This window comes from Notolabrus celidotus, chromosome 23 (genome assembly GCF_009762535.1).
Source record: "Notolabrus celidotus isolate fNotCel1 chromosome 23, fNotCel1.pri, whole genome shotgun sequence".
In the NCBI taxonomy this organism is placed as follows: Eukaryota; Metazoa; Chordata; class Actinopteri; order Labriformes; family Labridae; genus Notolabrus; species Notolabrus celidotus.
Genome location: NC_048294.1, coordinates 9,491,675 through 9,512,620, shown reverse-complemented (window position 1 = coordinate 9,512,620; position 20,946 = coordinate 9,491,675).

Sequence of the window (20,946 nt, the reverse complement as noted above, 5' to 3'; positions counted from 1 at the left end):
ATAGTGTGAGATGCTGATGAAGGCCAAATGCCGATCTAAGTCGGAAATGTGTGATTTAATCTTGATTATGATTTAATACACCATATGCTTCTTGCAATTATCTGTCCGTGGATGACCCTTCTCTAATTTGTTAAGAGTTCAATGTAGCATAAAATCTGGGGCAGGTCGTTCCCAAGTGTTTAATCTGTTCTTGGTTAACGGGGGAGGGGCGGGGCGGGGGGGAAGAGGGGGATAGTGATGCTGGCCGCACTCTGGTAATTAGCAGGGCGGATCGTGGATAAGAGGCTGCGCTCCACTGTGCTAACACCTTCAACTCTCCTCCACTGTTCTCCCATTCAGGCCCCCTTATAATGAGCCAAGTAAGAAAAGAGCAGACGTGTACAATGTTAAGAGAGAGGGAGGGAAAGTAAGAGAAGCAAGGATGCACAAGGAGAGACAGAACACAAGAGGGGCAAAGGAGATTTGCAGTAAAAGATGAGACATTCTCTGAAGACCAAGGGAGCATTGCAGCCTTTTAGGAAGAAGCGTCTGAAGTCTGTTCCTGTACTTATCACAGCCTAAATGTTGCAGGTTTGATCCTGGGTATCAGATGAATTGTTCCACCGTGCATCTTTGTAAACAGTAAATAATGGCCTCATACATTTACTTCTTATGTGCAACTCAACATCTTTCAGAAAAGTTAAACGCCACATTTAAGTTGTATATAACTTTCACTTCAGTTGTAAGGCTAAAAGATTCTTACTATGTGTAGTCTGAGTTGTTCTCTTTGACTTTTTCAAAAGTCAGTTTCAAGTTTGTCGACCTAAAGAAATTCAATCCGACTTAATAAAAGTGTGGGTCGAAAAACTGAGATATGAAATTGCTATATACGTTGATGATATGCTAGCTTACTTGCCAAAAAAAAGGCCTCCAGTGATGTTTTCATGTCCCAGGGAAGCTAGTAATCCTCGTAGGTGTCATTACGTACAGGGAGTCATCATAAAAGGACTCAATGTTAGAAAAGTAGGCCAGTTACCAAGGAAATGAACGCTCAAAGAAGCAACATAATACAACCAAAGGGCTTCACAGTACTTATTTCACTGTTATGTGATAAAATGTTAAGAAGACCAGAAAACACTTCACACCATTAAAACGGTTATTCACTTTAATTAGGTTGAATAAACCGGTTACATGACCCAATGGATATTAAAGCTCCAGTGAGGAGTTTTTAGCTAGTTATCAAAAACCCTGACATTTACAGTAAGACCTCTTTATGACATGCAAAAGCAAACAAGACCATCAGCCACCAATCTGACAGTTTGTACATTGTAATTTGTGATGCTTGTTATGTCAGCCTCGCGGGGTAGGCGTCAGACAAGCATGATTTACACAATGCTGTGGTCACCGCCATTATATAATTTCCATACTTACCAATGAGTGGTATGTGGTGATAAACTACCTACCTCAACAAGGGGATAAGAAATAGGGCTTTGTCCATAGGGGGAGTCAAAATCAACGCAGGAGCTTTAATTAAGTACCACTCCAGATAATAAACACAGCTTGTAAGCCAGACATGCTAACAGTGTCAGCTAACATTAAAGCAGGAAGCCACTCTAAATGCTAGTTTTTTTTTAATTTCCTATAAATTGATGTACATAATTTTAGATAGGTCAGTGCTTTTCCTCATAATATACTTGGCAATGGAATTTTCTACACATACATTTGTGAACCATATACACTATACATACATAATATACATATACTGTATCTTGACATCAAATCAACATACGTTTTGAATCTTGTATTATGAGTCTTACATTTCTGTATGGTATATTCAATATTGTTTATTAATAGTAGACATTAGGTTTTGACCTGCCTAGGAGATTAAGATGAAAACTAGCATTAAGCTAGCTCTGACCATTTACATTAGTAATGTTGACATGTATTTAAAAAAGATGTTACATGTACAATTTTAATACCTTTATAGAATAAGATAATAAAAGACAGATATTTACAAGTAGCTATTCAGTTGTTCAGATTTTTTTTTAATCTTAGGCATAATTTATTCCACCTTCATTTAGTATTTATTTAAGTCTTCCATTATTCCAACCCACTCGATTTATTCCAACAACCCACAACAAAACACTGGTCTTAATGTTGGTGACCTTAGTGAGGTTCAGGTGCCCAAAAACACCTTGAGCACGTCAAAAACTGCAGCTAACACGCTCTTCAAACCTGTCTTAAGAGTGTGTCACCAGCAGCTGAGCCCCCTCCTTCATCCACACACACACACACACACACACACACACACACACACACACACACACACACACTCAATCAAGGTTGTAAGATGCATTTGGTGAATTCAGAATTTCAAGCACCTCTCCACTCTGCCAGTGTCTCGACTTTGCCTGATTAAAATGATAGAGGGGCTGGAGAATGTTTGATCTCCAAATCAATTTACATTTAAGATTCGATTTTGCACCTGCAAGACTTTGATTTTGGAACTTTACGCTTTCCCCGAGTCTTGTGAGGATGGGGATTAATCTACAGCAGCTGTTAAAGGAAATAGTTGACTTTTTATTTAATTTGTGCTCTCTTTTACTCACAAATACATTTAAATTCTTGCAGATGTGTCTCAGTGTGACACATGGAACTGTTTGGAAAGATCTGCTTGAAGTTTGTTTGGCTTAATTAACATCCTGTGCGTGAAAGCTTTCTGTGCTGTTTTAGCTAATGTGAACATAGACGCACATTGATGTAAACATGAAAGCTCTCACACACAATTCCACAATCCACAAAGAAGAGACGAGAGAAGCCAGTCATTCAAAGCATGAAAGGTGTTCGCATCCAAAGTGTTTGGATGAAAATTGATTCTGAAAGGCGAGAGGAGAGGAACTCAGGGTGCAACAAACATCACAACCTCGCCACTAAATCACAGCTTAGAGTCTTAATGTACACCTCCAGGGGGAAATATCACTTTGAGGACATTCCCCATGACTTATTGATCCGAGAATTAAATTACACAATCCCCTTCCCTCTTTTAGAGGCTCCTGATATTAAGACATGTTCGATGTTTGCATGCTTTTTAATTAATATGATTCCCAGAGGGGGAGGTGTGGAGAAATCAGTCTGCAATAATGTCCAATTTTTAATCAAGATTCTTGTTCGTGATTCATGTTTGAAAAGTGATTAATAAACGTACGAGAAAAGCTAAAAACAATAATAGTGTTTCCAGTTAGGTACAAGTATTTATTGTTATATGTAAGGGGCATGTGAGCAGACATTTGAATTTTCTTGTTTCTTTTCCTGCCTAAAATGTATTATTTTATTATTAGTATAATTATTATTTTTCTATACTTTGTTGTATCAATATTGTTCACACATAAGATGCATTTCTTAAAGGTTCAAATATTATTAACACAACATTATGTTGGAACTTTTGTGACCCTTCACCAACACAAAATCAGAAAATAAATTATTAAGAACAAAAAATATATATATATTATGTTTTTAAGAACAGGTTGGTATGATTGCATGTAGATATCATCAAAAATTGTATATGTATTCATAAACAATCACATTTATATGCATCTTTAATTTCATGTCCCACCACTTCAAGTTAAGTCCACATCATCACCAAACCCCAAAAATAATAAAAAATACATAAATAAATAACCCCAAAATTTGAGAAATGCTTCAAAATTTCATATACTTATTATTTATTTATTTTATTTAACCTTTATTCAACCAGGTTAGTCATTAAGAACCAATTCTTATTTGCAGTGTTGACCTGGCACTGGACTTATATAGGCCTCCTATTAGGATTTCTCATTTCAAAACTGCAAGTTTACTTGAAGAAGAAGAAGAAGAAGAAAGGTACTTTCTTAATCCCCAGGGGGGAAATTCAATTTTTTCACTCGTGTTATTTATTGTGTTATTGTGCACTTAGAGAGAGATGTCAGAGTGAGGATGCTGCCATCAACCAGAGCAGCCCAAGCAGTTTGGGGTTCGGTGCCTTGCTAAAGGGCACCTCGGCAGTGCCCAGGCAAGTGAACCAGCACCTCTCCAGCCACCAGTCCACTTGCCAAGCTTCATCCATGCTGGGACCCAAACCAGCGACCCTCCGGTTGCCAAGCCAAGCCCCCATGGACTGAGCTACTGCCACCAACTTAAGTCATCTTTCTAAAGCTTCCTGCTCCAAAATTAGACTATATGCATATTCATTCTATGTAACATAAAATCCTATCGACTGTATCAAACCCTTCAACAATCTTATCAGGTGAATAAAATCAATGCAGCACAAAGAACTGTCATGTCACCACCCTCTGATTTATCTATTTCTAACACAAGGAGCATCTACTCCCTGTTATTCCAAATATTAATCCAAAAACTCCTGCTGACAAACTCAATTCCCTTCCATTGGAATCTAAGGCAGGTTTGTTATGACACAGACATGATCTGCTTATTCTTGCTACATTTACGTCAGAGATGTTTATGATTGATTTTTACTTTCCCACCATTAGATTTGACAGATTTTTCTGAAAGGTTGAAGCTACTTTGGAGTAAATATTCCCGTCAAGTTGGCTTGACATTGATTTGATTTGCAGTTGTACTGGGAAATGGTGGTGAATTTCAAGTGTGTTTGAAAATATCAGCAGGACTAAAAGGGATGCAGTCGTGATGGGAGGCTTTATGGGATTTGAGCTTATTGCTGATGTCAGTGTGCTCACATTTGCAATGCTGAGACACAGTTTTCACCATGTTTACCATCTCAGTAGAGCATGTAGGCATGCTAACACTTGTTAAACAGCACTAACTGCAAAATATAGCTGAGAAGGTTACAAGTTCTCTGATATATTTGCATCCAGAATATTTGACAAATCAAAAACTGTTAGAGTTAGTCTTAGATGAAACTCAAGGAGAGACTCAAAGTTATTACTATTCATCTTGAATGTATGAAGTGAATTTACCAACTCAAATTTGAGTAACAACTTTACTGTAGTGACAATCCATCAAGTACCTGCTATTTGGGTGATCAACTTTTAAATTGGAAGTACACATAATGGGATATATCTATACATTTATACATCTTTATAAGGGCTGTCAGTGTTAACACCATGCGATTAAGGTCCAAAATTAACTTTTTTTCTTCTCTCAATTGCTTCTTATTTTGTCCCTTTCTGCACACCATAGTCAAACCACTGTCTTCATGCTTCCTGCTTCTGCCATGATGCAAAATCACAACACCACTGCATTTTTACCTAAACTAGTAAAATTCAGAGGTCAATTACCATTAAATAAATAATATTCTATATCAATTTTGTACAACACACATAAAACGTATATCCAATAACATTACGCAGTTATTAATCATCTGTAAAGAGTTCTCCATCTCTCCCATAACATAAAACCTTACTTTCCTCGTTGTTGAACCATTTCTACCACCCTCCCTTTTTATATTCTGAAAGGTGCTTTGTTGAAAAGGCTGTTTTCAGTCTGAAGTTTACATTTATTTCGGTCTGCATCAACATTTACCTCCGGAAGTTAAACTTAATATAAACCCAAATAAAGAAGAGAAGATTAATAAAGAGTCTTTTTTACTCAAATGAGAAGTAGTCTCTTGGATTTGGTGAAACTGGAAGCTGACGTCCTGTGAGTCCATGCTACTGTGAGGAACTTTTGCTTTCGATTTAAATTTGGTACCCCTTGTGGACAAAAATGTACATCTTATCTCTTTGACTATCCTGTTCTATACATGCCTAGGTAATCCTTTCAGACAAAAATCTCCCCCTGCTTTCTTTTAACAGCCAAATGCATCCCACATTGTGAATAATGGCCATTAAAAATATAACGAAAGGCTGTTTCTTCAGCGTGATGTCAATCACCTGGTCTAACACCTACCCCCTCACAGCAATTTCAGGCATTGAAAATTACTGGTCCGAGGTTGTCAAAAATGTTGAGGATGGTCTTGTTTGATTTTGAAGGTCATAGAGAGGCACCACTATTCATTTCAGCCAATTTTACAATCAGTTTAAAACTCGTCACAGGAGCTTTACATTAAAAACTTAAAACTTAACATTTTACAGCTAAAATGTTTCATTAAGTTCTTGCAATTTTAAACAAGATAAGTGAATACTTAGATCTATCTATCTAACTGGTGCCACTGGAGGAATTGGGGTTAACAATAGAATGCAGATTTATTTTTTTATTTTTTTTTTATTTTTATTTAACCAGGTGAGTTAATTGAGAACCAATTCTCATTTGCAATAACGACCTGGGCGAGGAGGCAACACAGGTGGCATGACAATAAATAAAAGACAAAACAAGAAACAGAGAGGACATACAGAGAAACCTAGAGACAGAACAATACAATACAAAAATATGACAGCAGTGAACAACTTAAAAGCAATTTTAAAGCAAGTGCAGTGATGTTGAGTTATGGGGTGTATTAGTTTTTTGAAAGTGGCGAGTGGAATGAGAGAGGTCAGCTTTAGGGATTGTTGAAGGTGATTCCAGTCATTTGCAGCGGAAAACTGGAAGGAGGTGCGACCAAAGGAGGTCCGGGCTTTGGGTGGGATGAGTTTGATAAGGCTACTTGAGCGCAGGCTATGGTTTGTGCTGTGAAGTTTGATTAGTGACTGTAGATATAATGGGGTTTTACCAGTGAGGGATTTGTAAATGAATAGAAACCAGTGTGTTTGTCTGCGAGAGTGGAGTGAAGGCCAGTGCAGCTGAGAGTACAGGTGACAGTGGTGAGTGGTGAATGGGGCTCCAGTTACAAAATGGATAGCAGCGTGGTAAATGACATCCAGTTTGTGAAGGAGAGTGTTGGAAGCGGACCTGTAGACTATGTCACCGTAATCAAGAATAGGGAGGACTGTCATCTGAACCAGAAGCTGTTTAGCAGAGTGTGTGAAGGAGGATTTGTTGCGATAAAGAAAACTAATGCGGGATTTGACCTTAGTGAGTAGTGTGTTGATGTGTGCTTCGAAAGAAAGTTTGCAGTTAAGCCAGATCCCTAGGTATTTCTAACTGTCAACAAACTCAATCTCCGACCCATCCAGGGAGGAGATTTTGAGGCGGCTGTTGGGCAATGGCATGTTTTTGTTAAAAACCATACATTTAGTTTTATTGGAATTTAAAACCAAATGGAGCCTCATGAGAGCATGTTGGACACTAAGGAAACTGGCCTGTAATGTGGACAGTGCTGTGGTCAGGGAGGAACTAGATGTATAAATAATTGTGTCATCTGCATATAGATGGATATGAGAATCACCTGCTGCATCCCGTGAGGATCATGAATGTACCAAATTCAGGCCAAACTATAAACTGGTTATTGAGATTTTCTGGTTTGTACCAAAGTAGCTGACCAACCAATCGACTAATTGAAAATTCTGCTCATAGAAACAAATAACTATGCAACAAATAAGTGAGTGATGTTCAAACTGTATGCTACCAACAAAGAAAGTTCTTACACAACAAAAAGTTTAACTTAAATAAATATCCTCAAAGGGGACTGAGGTGGGGTTGGAGACAGAATTTTAAACAAGCTTCTGCAAATCTATACGGGACAGAACAAATTGATGTTTTTGAATCATGGGGAGCAGGACGGCATTGTTTCCTTTGGCTGTTTCTCAAAAGTAAAACCACTGTCAAAAATCCCTGTGACTAATGGCCAACAAGAAAGCCCTCAACACGGTGCAGAACTCTACCAAGGGCTAATAATGTCCCCCGTTGGCTCTTTTTTTTTACAAACAAACTGAAAAGAAGAGCAGTGTATTTAGCATTCTGACCAATGGATCATTGTTGTATAATAATGAACACGTGCTCAAACTTTGATCTGCTTTGTAATGCTTTGAGCGATGAATAAGCAGAGTAAGAATTGTGTTTTATGACTTACGAATGGGGATAAAAGTCTGTCATGGCGACACCAAAGTCAATGCTTTCCCCTCTAGGGAGTACAACAAATGCCATTCCAAAGTGACCTTCTGTCTTATGAGGTAGAAAAGTTTATGGTGGTACAAGAGAATGGGAATACACTGCCGTGATAATCAATAGGTTTTGCCCTGAAAGGGGGGATGAGGCCCAACACCCAGTTAAATGCCAATCCAGCTTTCCTTATCATGACAGTTCAATCAAATCCACCAACTCTCAAATGGACAGAGTCAGAGGTTTGAGAAGATTACAAATCTAATATAAGAGCAGAGCATGAAGTGTTAGATTTTGACAGGTTTTTTTCACCCATGATCAGGACTTTTAAAGAAGAGGAAGAAGGTAGGGGTGTCCTCTTGCAGCACCCCCACCTATGTATCAAACTTCTTGTTAATGCCATCTGGGTTTGCTCTTGTGCCTGTGTGCATGGTCCCTATGGCCCGGAGAAGATAGAGAGGAACACCTTGAGTGGACCTTGAGTATCTTCATCATCACACCCCGGTGTATCAAGTCAGATGCCTAAGTTAGCAAATGAGAAATTACTTGATTCAAATCCTCCTCAGAAATCATGCTGTTGGAGTTTTAAATTATGGTTGAAATTTTGGATAAAGAGACGAGAAATGCATTGGCATACTAGTCAACCAATATCGGTTTTCAAGGGGCGATTCTAATGCTGATAATTCCAGAGCAGATCACTCTATATCTTTTTTTTTAAACTTTATTTATGACGTTTTGGGTTTATACAACATATAAACATGACTATACACATATCGACAAACTGAACTTGTACAGATAATACCCACATTAACCCCATCCACCCCTGACCAATAGCACATACCAAATACAGAGCAACAAAGGAGATAGAGGAATCACTTGATATCTAATACCGATATCATGTTGCTGTTTTTTTTCATTTGATAAAAAAACAGTTTCATAATCAGAACCAAATGGACATAAGGGAAAGCGCTAACATTGCTTGACAGTAGCCACACTGCCATAACTGCCTGCAGCGTCTGCAGACATCGCCGATGCCGATTATTTCAAAATGCCATTCATCGCCCTTATTGATCGTCCAATTAATCAGTCTATCTCTACTTTTGATGTGGCTACCTGCAAGTATCAAGGTACCATGTATGCTTAGATAGAGGCAGTACTGATGCCTGTTATCCAAAACAAAGTCTGTGTAGGATTCAAAAAAACATCATGGCTGCACTTCCTGTTTAAAGTCAATGCTGAATAACCCATTGACAAGAATACAGTTATTGGTTTCTGTACAATGTTGGTCCTACTTTGAGGGAGTGTTTCAAAAGCAGAAATCCACATATTTTGCATTTCATGTTTTAATTTTTAATTTTTTATTATATTTTTTTTAACCAACCATAATCACATGTCAACCAGTCACTACTGAATCATTTTTAATACTGCCTGTAATTACTGCTATTTAATCTAAATTCCATTTGTAACATTGTATATATCTGAATTGTATTCTATCTTTATTTACCTATTTTTATTTCTACTTATTTCATTTTATTTTACTTATTGAAACGTTGCTGTAACAACTGAATTCCCCCCCCTGGGGATCAATAAAGTAATATCTTATCTTATCTTAATTAATTAACGTGATAGAATCTCTTGAATTGTTCACAAAGTTGAAAAGTGTAACTGAAAGAAACTGTGGTACAATTCTGACCAAGCCATTGAAGTGTTAAAGTGTAGAATATGCTACAAACTTAGAAAGATGTAGAGCTAATACATACTTCATCCATCCTGAAATAAGGAACAGAAAATAGTGAGTCATACCCTATTAAGGCGACTACCCAACCATTAGCTTTGGCTTAGCAACATCACAGCAGTTTTTCACCCAGAGTATGGGCTATTAGCAGCTGCTGTGGGACAGTTTCACCCCTGTAACAACCAGACCTTAATGTACATTTAACATTTAAGTCTATACTCTTGACACATTCTATAAGGTACATGAATTATCCTGCTAACAACACAGTGCTGACTCTCAGGAAGAAGGAATACTAGTGTCTGCAACTTTAAATCCACTTCAGTAAGCTTCAAAACAATTTCATTCTCAATTTGTTTTCACCTTGACCTTAACCAACAAAACTTAATATTTTGTTTCAACCTTAAAATATTAAGTGTGACACAAGCGCTGTCTACTCTCCAGAACAAAATTAGCAGGAGCAAAATTATCAATCAATTTAATGTCCCAACAATATGTGTGTGTCTCAGCAAATCAATCTGTTTTTTTTCATGGAGGTCAATAGCAAAATTGCCCTTGCCTTTTGAAGCATTTTAAAATTGATGTGAAGTATATTTGAAAGCCAAGCGGGACAATTTGCAATCAAATGATTAGCTTGAAGGGTATTATTTTGACAATTAATTTTGAAGCATGTTTGCCAGGTTTTTTTTCAACAACAGCCAGCAGAGAAAGGCCAAGAGAGTGTTTGAAACTGTGTTTGAGTATAATGCAACAAAAGTCATTAGACAGATTTAAACTTAAAAATACATCTTGGCAGCTTGGGACCCTCTTAAGAATATTAAGGGTTCCCATTAGTGACCCATTAGTGTTTTTACATTAAATCCGGATGAGATCCACTCCTGCGCACCAGTGGTCTACTGGGGTGAAAAAGTCCTTCTTGCTAATGGAGTGACACATCGTGGGACAACACCTTAACAGGGGATTCCACAGATATTTTTAAAAGTGGCAAAACAATGTTCAGTGCAGTACAATAAAACATCAATGATAAAAAGCATCCACAATAAATGTACATTTTAATGACGGTAAGGCAAAACACTTTATAGAGTTGAAATGTTCTATGATGATGAAATAGTTTGCATAGTGCCATTAGTATTTAGTGGTACATTAACTCAACTTTTACAATTTCAAAAATCTGTGATGTAAGTAGAAGTTTAACTTTGAAGTTGGGGCTAGACTAAAGGTCAGAAAATAAAAAAAAAATAAAAAACTATGGACTTTCTTGAGAAACATCAATATCATCACAGTTTTAAATTACAAAAATATAATTTATCTCTTGATGACACACGTACCTTTCTACTGAGAGTTAGATGAGGAGACTGATACCACTCCCATATCTCTAAGTTTAGTACATAGCTAAAGTTAGTTAGCTAAGCTAGCAAGAAGGGAAAGACACCTGGCTCTCTGTTTAAGTTTCACATAGAAGTATGAATAATATTTACAAAGCATTAAAATTTCACATATGGCTTCAAATATTGTCTGACAGTATCCTCCGGTTTACAATCGTTATGCTATGCTAGGCTAATTTATACAGCCCATAACTTAATTTCCAATTTACTGTAAAAATAAATGTAGGTTAAATAATGTAACCCTTTTCAGAACAGAGAAAAAAAAGCCCTGTTAAAAATGAACTTAAATTTTTTTTACCGTGGAAGACATTAGCCTAGCTTAGCACAAAGATCTGAATTTGGGGAAGCACCCAGTTTGACCGTTTTCTAATTCAAAATTAAACCTAAAACCTTGAGAGCCTATAAACAGCTGATTGATAACTTCCTGATTATTTTTTGTGACGATGCTAGCGAGCAGTCAGCTAAGATGATGTACCTGAAAGATGAATAAAATGTCCTTTATCATTGCAAAAAAACTATTTCCTTCAAAATACAAGTTGTTATTTTGAAGTTTGTGTTGTGTATGATTTAACACTTTATCTCTGAAAAGGGTCAGTTTCAGCTGTTTCTCCCATATCAGTCCATATAATAGACTTTATGCTAAGCTAGGCTAACCACCTGTGCAGAGCTATGTACTTCACATACTAACCTAAGAATCCCATCCATCAACTTAAAGTACTTTTGTCATTGCAGGGAAAAAATGAGTATATTTCCCAAAATCCCCCCCTCCCAGGAGACCTCTTTCATTCTTGTAAAGGAAACTAATATAGATTAGGGACTTTGTCAATACCTTATTCAACATCATACCACAAAGTGTACCATGTGACCCAGGTTGGGGTTGACTCATCATCAACTCAAAGCTGTGTTTTCCTGCCTTTCTGCTGACACGGGCAAAAAATTGATTTCAGGTGGGAGAGAGAAAGAGACTGTCAAGGATGAGAGGGAGTGTCAGTCTGCCAAGATCAATAGGTGAATCAAAACCAATGCTGATGTTTCACTCTTCACTATCCCTCTTTTATGTATTCACCTTCTTCTCCTTCCTCTATCAAGTCTTTCTTCATCTGACGCTGCCAGAAAGCCGAAAAATGCTGACAAACAGTCGTCTGGGCAATTCCAGCATCTTTATTTGCGCTCCATCCAAGGAAAGAAAAAAACTGCAACCTCTAGCGGCTCTACACCCCCTCTTAAACACTTTGTGTCTCCCACTCTCTCTAAAACTTTAGCTCCATGGGTGATCCAGAGTGTAGTGCTCCTGACCCTGAGCCGAGGAACACTCTGGCCCGGGAACTCGGCGCCACCATTTCCCTTTTCTTTACTGTAGTCTCATCTTCAAACTTTCTATTTCTAACTTGCCTTGTCCTCCCACACTGTGAGCTTACTGCTTTCACTACTGTGTGCTGCAGTTTCATCCTTTCAGAACGCTTTAATTTTATGCTTGTACTATGCTTTGATTGTTATTCCTATAATAAAAAGACCCCTGCCTCTCTCTCTCTTGTGAAAAGACAATGAAGCACCACTCTGGTTTATCTCTTATGTGATTAACATATGTTTACAGTGAGGATAAAGAGAATTAATTGTCACTTTGGCTAAAAATCGGTGCACTTGTACTGTGCAGCAGATTAGAAAGGCACAAATATAGACTCTTGCCATTGTAACCGGGCTTTTCTTGTCATTACAGTGTGAAAGATTTAACACTCAACTCTAATTCCAAAGTGTGTAGGAGACATTAACAATACTTGATCTGATTTTCTTCAGGGAAACATCCGAGAAGCCTCCCCCACTGGACTATTTAGGCTGATGTTGATGTTTTGACAAAAGTGCAATAACAGTGAGTCTATTCTTCAAATTGAAATTGAATTTGTATAGAGATGAGCGGAACAGAGGTGTCGGCCCAGCGTAAATAACTTAACACTGTCAGTCGCTCCCGGCGAGGCTGAATTCATTTGAATCTATTAGAGAAGAAGAAAAGCGTCAGGACAGCACTTAAACTTTCAATGCCTACTAATATCTACACAATGAAGGGCAAAGCATAGACTTCAACCACAACAGTGGACATTTTTCTAAATAAAACTGGCAAGACTTTACATATTTTAACAACTGGACCACAAAATATCAGGAAATATTATCATGCATTATGGATATATATGACATGCTGTAAGGTAGGCTGTATATTTTCAGGCTAGATTTATTTTTGCCTATAACATGTTATAGGCAATCATTGGCACATAGCAATCCCATCAGAACCTCTATACTGCACCGTAAAGCATTTTTCATGTGGTCTGACCTGAAGGCAGACTGACCAAAGAGGTGTCCCTACCTTTTCAGTCACACTAGCCAATCACATCCCACCAGTTTACACAAAATTAACTCTTGTATACTCTGATACAAATATGATAGAGATAGGAAAATTAACAAACTGGTAATACAAGATTCATAAGGCCAGATAAAACACAGTCACACACAGTCATTTCAAGCCTGTTTCAAGCATGATCTCTGGAAAGAAATAGCCAGTTCACATACCAGCTTGAGCTTTTTTATTAAAAATTCAACTTCTGAAGGAATCACTCTGCATCTCATCATCAGAAAAGCCTTAGGTAAAACAGAAGTGGAATATAATGCTAACCCAAAGTGCTCCCTGTATGTCCTCCTTACCAAGACCTAAAGGAGTAAATCCGACTCCTTTATTTTTTTGTAAAGTTATATGTTTTGGGCATTTTTGCCTTTTATTAATATAACAGTGAAAAGAGTCAGGAAACGTAGGGGGAGACATTCAGCAAATGGTTGCGGCCTGGAATCGAATCAGGTACCTTTTGTGATGAAGACTAGAGCCTCTGTACATGGGGTGCACTTTGACTGCTAGGCCACTGGCACCCCTTCTATGCACCTTTTTGTGTATTGAAGTATATTTGGTGGTAAATTGGAGAGAAATAGGCTTGGAAATTAACTTGTTATTTTTATAGACTTATGTAGACAAACATTGCCAAAGCCATTGTTGGCTGAAATTCTTTACCCATAACCAACCCATCTTACACCCTGGACATATCACCAGCCTATCAAAGGGCAAACATGCAGAGACAAACAACCATTCACATAGACACTCAGGCAATTTAGAGTGACTAGTTAACCTAGCTAGCATGTTTTTGAACAGTGGGAGAAAGCCAGATCACACGCGTGCAGAGAAGAAACATGCAAACTCAAAAATGCTAATTTAACCAGGAACCTTTATGGTGTGGTGAAAGATGGTGGTGTTGAGGGTGTTATATTTGGGGCTGCTCTACATTTGAGTCAGGTTGAAAACTTTCAGCTTCTTGGACCACCAATAGTAATATTGATGGGTAGCTTTAATTCTAATGCTTTAATTCCTACCACATCCTCAGTGGGTAGAGTTGGTTGTCTTTCAATCGGAAAGTTGGCGGTTCAATTCCCAGCTCCAGAAGTTACATGCCAAAGTGTCCTTGAGCAAGAAACTGAGCCCCAAATGGCTCCCGCTGTTGTTCAGCCAAGTGTGAATGTGTACGAATGAGATTAGCTGTTACTGATGGTTCCTACCATACAGCAGCCTCTACCATCAGTGAGTGAAAGGTTGTGAATGGGTGAATGTGATGAGTAGTGAGTGGTCAGTAGGACGAGAAAAGCGTTATATAAGTACAAGTCCATTTACCGTTTACCATGTACCAAATGAGCAGGAACTAAGCTAACGCAGCTTTTCCATGACACCAACCTAGCCACTACAGTTTGAACACCTGGCTTTCTAATATGTGGAGTTTATTAGTGACTAGTAGCATAGCTTCAACCACTTAATATACAGTCAATTAAGCTGTGGTAAATAAACAGCAGGAATGGGTAATATTTAATGAAAATGAATGGACTCAGTTTTCACTATGAACATTTTTGCCCAACCTGTTTAGATTTTGCCGACATCATTAATGATGTTTTGGTTGAACATATTTTCATTGTACTGGAATAATGATGGTGAAAGATTGTATTTTATCTCATTTCCTTTTCATGTCCATTCAATTTGCATTTCAGAGACAGCACACCTTCTTATCTCTGAGATCTGTTCCAATATTGCACCTTTCTTTTTCCTCTAAAAGAGGGATTAATGATTTGTTTGCACCAAGGGTCAGTGTGTCGCACCAACATTATATCTAGGTTTATTGTTTTTTTAATTGACAGTGGGCGCAGCCTTCATTATTCATATCATTTAAGTCCAGGTAATGCCAAACATATGGCGGAAATGGAAAGTGATGAAAAGAGTGGATTAATCCAGAAGGTAAACCTGTGGAAAATAAGGCAACAGGAAAAGGTGGAATCGATGCTGAAGCAGTGATAGGTGAACTTTAAATTGAACAAAGAGGCACCTCCTTACACAGATGGTTTATCACCAAGCAGAGGCATCATAATCCAATGAATGGATTATGGCGATTAAGTTCCAATTGTGGAGCTAAAAACAGACTGCACAGGTTTCCTCTTGACAAAAGTGTATACTCATGTGAGCCAGAGTTAAATCCGTGCCCTAGTTTAAGATTCATATCAAATTTAGACATCCCCTCTGCCACACTGAGCTTTAGGGAGATGCACTCTACAACAAGACCCTGATGGATTTCATCTTTGGACCTCGTAACCAGTTCACACATGACCTGCACTGGCCTAAACCTCTGTCAACATAAGCTCTGTCTCTGCCAATCACCGTTGCTTTCGTTGACAGACGGACGAGCCTTCGAGAACCCTGGTCGCTCAAGCCCAGATGACTCTGGCACCATCTGACCGTGAATCATATGTGGTCCAGAATGAAACCCTGCAATCTTGCTCCTGTCATAAAAAGTGACAGATATCTTTGTCCAAGGGCAACAGGACAACCAAAAACTCCTTGCTGTGACAACAACTTTGCCTCCATCTTTGGGACACGGGGGTCCATGTGTGCTGTGAGCTGTCGGTTTGATGTTGCCCTGGGCGCTCTGCGGGACACGAGATTTACACGCTTTGCACCGAGTTGTCACTCTGTCAGAAAAATGTGCTGAGGAGTCTTCATGAATGATGCCTTCTGCGATGTTTTTCATCAGATATGGTTCATCTCACACGGTGTATGGAATATGTTTGCCGGAAATCTTGGTTTGTGGTCAGGTCAAAGGTCAAAATGAAAGTCAAATTAGCTTATTTTGATGTGTGAGCAATGGCTGAACATTTTCCTCTACTTACTTCGAAAGACTTTCTTAAACAACTCAATTTCTTCAACGTGCTTATTGAATCTGACATAAATAAATGAACATGTCCTGAAAGTAAGATGTACCTGAGGAGTGAAACAGACACTATAACCCATAAAGAGGTGGTGAGGGAAAGAGGAAGAAAAACATTGGAGGAAAATAAAACAGCATAAAAAACCCTTATAGGAAAATGTTCCCACCTCTTAATGCTGCAGTGAGCACCGTCAGATTCTTCACCCGGGGACTGTGGAGCACTTAACTCCGTGCTGTCGTGATTTCTCCAATTACGGGTGACAGCTTCCAATCCGCGTGGGAGGTGGATCACCTCTGGAAGTGCCAGGCAGAATACGAAGCGCACCACAACATTAATAATTCACCGGGGGTACATTCATATTCAGTCTAAGCGCTGCAGTTTGGGGCCCATTAGTGATAAAGCCAAGCCGACGCTCCCTTATACCTTTCAGCTTGATGTTCAATCGCAGGTATAAAGCCCACATGTTTGATTTTTTACGATTTGAAATGCTTTTATTTCATTGCCTTGTGCTGGAGCAAGCACGGGAACAAACTTCATGAATGTTCGCGGACTGGAGAGGTACTCCCTGGAAGTTTTTTTATTGTGTTAAGTTTGATGTTTGCTGCTAAGGAACACTTAGCAACTACAGATCCGGCACACAAAGTTTATAGTGTTTCTTTCGCTTAATGATTTTCAAGAAGTGCAAAGACATATAGAGTAAGTGACGAGGAAGTAAAAGGAGTTTGAAAGACCCACCGAAGCAAATCGGCCCCTGGTAGAGAGACGACTGCTATAGCATCCATGCCAGACGGCAGCCGTGCTCAGCAAGCACACGGCGTACCCAACCAAGTGCTTGGGCTCAGCAGGCTACAGCACACATTGCTTTCCCTGAAAAAACAACACACTCTTCTCCTGAGGAGCAAAATAAAATGGGTTGAAACAATACAGAGCAGGCATGAAAAATGGATTGCGTCTGGGAGTGTGGAAAGGAAAAGCTGGAATGGAGGTCAAAGCAAGGCAAAGAGCCACAGTCTAGACAAGTTTTACACAGCTGCAAATTGTAAGTGTAAATTGTTGTAAGAACACTTGTGAAGTCGACTAAGGAGGGTGCACACTTGGGACTCGAACTAGGGTTTAAGGGAGCCTTGATTCACTACAATGGCAGGTATATGAATGCATGTGGGTGTTGGAAGCAATTATAGGAGTGAGTATGAAGACTTATAAATAGTATATGCCAAGACATTAATGATCTCAACTAGAAGTGAAGGTGTTAGCCTATATTGTAGCGCTTAGCATGCTAAATAGGTCACAGTATAACACTCATATTCTTTTTTTTCAAGTGCAGTAGTTTGAAAGTTATGCTACGGCTTTGAACTCCAACTTTATTTCTGCATATTCTAAGTTAGCTGTAAAACGCTGCATGTGTTGGCTGTTCTTCAGTGTCAACCAATTGCTGTCCACCAATGAAGTCTGGTTCCGCCCGAGTTTTCTGCCTAGACCTGCTCTTTATGTAATATGTCCTAAGATACTACATAGATATACACTATATAGATTAAAATTGGTCTATTGTTATAGCATATAAGAGTATGTTATCGCTTTACTTCAGGTTTGGATTTGTAATAAGTGAAAAATTTGGCAATTATAAGCATTTAAATATATTACAATAGGCCTTTTCACAACATTTTCACATGCAGTAGGAGGAAAAATAGGTTCCACTAACTGCATTAGCAATGGCTCTGTTTTATTCTCATGTCCAAGAAAGCCATGACACTGACAGCATGCCAACAATTTCTATGCCCCTTAAACTGAAAGCTTACCAGTGTTTAGCCATTAGTGGTTTCACTTTTTACGTCAGTGCATATTTCCTACTGTGGCATGTCAAAAAGTCTCCTGTAAAAAAAAAGTTGTAAGGAAGTAATTTTGGAACCTGTACAACTGCTGGGTTACAGAATGCTCTGTAATGTAGCTAATCACTATCTCGGAAGCTAGTTTGTTGACAGGTGTTGAATATTTTGATGTACTTTAGGTGGCATGATTGGAAGCTTTCTTTGTAGCTTCATCTGCTCAGCTCTGAAGACTGTAGAGCTGCTAGCATCATCAACAAATATTATTTACAGCCCAGATAGCAATCTGCAAACATGTAAGCTAGGACAGGTTTGTTGACACATATATGAATAATGGGGTTAATGTAGCTAGCAAAAAACACAATGTACTGTTACACTGCTAATCATTTACCCCAAATTATCATTCAGAAATCTGAAAAAAGCAAAAACATCAACAGAACCCAAAATTATTATCTCATACTTTCAGCGAATGCTAGCATGCTTCTTAGCCCTTAAGCTAGCTTGAACCCTTTAAAAGTTACCATGAAATGCTTACATTTTTTTGTGTTAAAACAGGAAGCTAGGGAGCAAGAAGTCATGGTTATTGATTAGGATTTAAAGTAGTCGAAAGCACTGTAGTCAACATTCAAACAAACACAATGACAACCTATGACTGCTGGCTAGCTTGCGGGCTACATGTTTTAAAGTTAAAGCTGCTGTTGGTAGTCACAGAGTAAACATCTGCTCAGAGAGAGGGACTTCGAATGTCAACACTATCCCTCCCAACCAGATTTCCTCTTAGCCCCCCCAACACAGATCGGCATGTGCAGTCATGATAGAACCGGACTCATAACCAATCGAAAGACGTAGTAGAGGCCGCCCCTTAACCAATCAGGACAGAGGATTGGAGGTTAGCTTTGATTGGTCAGTCATAACGGGAACAAGGGAAATAATAATATTGCTTGATACAAAGGCATTGGAAAACACAGAGATTTCGCAATAGTCTCAAATTACTCCACTTACCGATGAGTACCGATGGGCATTATGATCTTTTCTCCAAACCCAGCAGAAAAAAAGTAACATTTTTTACACCATTCCTACCAACAGCAGCTTTAAGGGGTGAAAAAATCAAGGAAGGTTTAATTTTTGTGTGTTTTTGTTAAACTTTTAAGGAAATGATCAACACTAATGTTTATTGTTTTTGAGAATACCTTAAAAGAATGTTCTTCTTTGGCTAGATAATGACGTGTAGGTGACGTATCCAATGAACAAAAACCCTTTACTATCTAATTTTGATATCAGGAGAACTTTTGAAGTAAAAACTCTGTAAGACAGCAGCACACTAATTAAAGAGTGTATTTGAGAAAAAGGTTACTGGTAGCTTGCACTGCATCAAATTTTCTTCAACATAATGTCACCTCATTAGTGCACTTAGCATGTTTTCCTGCACGAGGCCACTGCAGAGATCAGTTTAACATGTTTTTCTGAACAGCGTTTCTGTTTTGTTGTTAATTTTTGTGCTCCATAAATCCTGAGTATTTTATGTAACCTGTCTGCCTTAATTAGCTTTTAAAGATGGTAAAACACACATGTATACTGAGACAAGTGAGGTCTTTATTGAATGGATAGACATGTAGAAAAACAGCACACCAGCTGTGATAAAATCAATGGAGCTACAGAGCTTCAGCACCAAAAGCTTGAAATGACTGCACAGCAGCTTAATGGTATTTTAATTTTATCCAGTCAGGAACTGGCACCAGTTTTAAACCTGTTCTTGGTGCAAAATTCCTAATGATGAGTATGCCCCCCAGCCCTGCATATGCTTAGCTTTAATTACAGCGCAAATGGGAGGAATTTAACAAGATATATTCTTATGCACTTCACACTTAAGGTGAACTTGAGCAACTAATACACGTATCTTTAAAATGTGTTCCAGAGCAGCATGTGAATCCCAAGGCCAATAAACCACAAAGCTCCCTCACAACTGTCTTTCATGACACGAGCTCATAGCTACTTTCTCTGAGATACTGCAGAACAAACAACCGCTGTGATGTGCTCGTTCATCAGACCAGAGACAGACAACACTTGAGCACCCCTGAGTCACAGATAAGTGAATTCTGAAACCTTGTTTTGCCGTGAACAAACAGAATAAGTCATCCAATCTGCTCTAGTTTCATCTCAATGGATTCTGAGGAGTTTTCATGACAAATACAACTCCACAGAGGGTATGTGAACACAGTTGGACCGGGAAAGAGAGAGCTCTGACACCAGTTGCTGAATCATAGCGACAGTATGCAAGTGCCTCTTTTGCACCTGCATAGAGTTATCCTTGAAAGAGTTATCATCGTGTTTCGAGATTTCAACCTGGATCACTGTTGATATCCAACATTAATCAGCTATTCACCCTGGAAATATGCTGTTTTAATATACAGAACATCCATATAAACAGTGGTTAGCTGCCTGTTGTATTGGCATTATAACACAAAAAGACATCAGCAAATGTTAAATAAACTATTTAGGCAGCATTAAAAAAAAAATGCAAATGTTAGCATACTTAAGCAATAACTAGCTAACATGCTTATTGTAATAGACTAATCAGACTATTTTGAAAACATTAAAAAAAGGTATTGACGAATGTTAGCATACACAATGAACTAGCTACCATACTTATTGTATTAAAAATAATCCAACTATTTAGGGAACATAGAAATTAATAAGCAAATGGTACCATCCTTAACGATAACTAGCTAGCATTCTTATTGTGTTGAAGGAAACTTTAAAAAAAAAGATGTAGCAAATGTTAGCATACTTAATAACTAGTTAGCATGCATATTGTATT